Source organism: Rissa tridactyla, chromosome 2, assembly GCF_028500815.1.
Source record: "Rissa tridactyla isolate bRisTri1 chromosome 2, bRisTri1.patW.cur.20221130, whole genome shotgun sequence".
Classification (NCBI taxonomy): domain Eukaryota; kingdom Metazoa; phylum Chordata; class Aves; order Charadriiformes; family Laridae; genus Rissa; species Rissa tridactyla.
The window spans coordinates 22818543-22819037 of NC_071467.1; positions in this window are offsets into that span (position 1 = coordinate 22818543).

A 495-nucleotide genomic window follows, 5' to 3' on the forward strand; every position below is an offset into this window, starting at 1 on the left:
GGCGGCCCCCGCTCACTGCCGCCGCCGCCGCCGCCGCCCGGGCAGCATCCCGCCGCCGGGCTCCGCTCCGCCACCGGGCACCGCTCCGCCGCTCCCGGGCACCGCTCACCACCGCCGCCGCCGGGCACCGCTCCCCGCCGCCGGGCACCGCTCCCCGCCGGCCCCGGGCTCGGCTCCCCGCCGCCCCCGCTCACGCCCGGCGCCCCATCCTCGCTCTCCCGGCTCTCCCCGGCTTCGCCCGCTCGTCTCCCCCCTCCTCCCCGGCTTTATGATCTCCTCCAGCCCCCTCCTCCCTCCTGGCTGTCCCCTCCCCTTCTCCTCCTGTTACCCCCTTCCTTCCCCGCCCGCTCTGCTCCTCTCTCCCGTCCCGCCGTCTCCCAGCTCGTTCCCGGTCTCTCCCCATCCCGGTCCTGCGGACAGCCGGCAGCCGGCACACGCCTCGGGTGGCAGGCTTTCCCTCTTCCCTGGGGTTTATACATACAGAATTTATACATA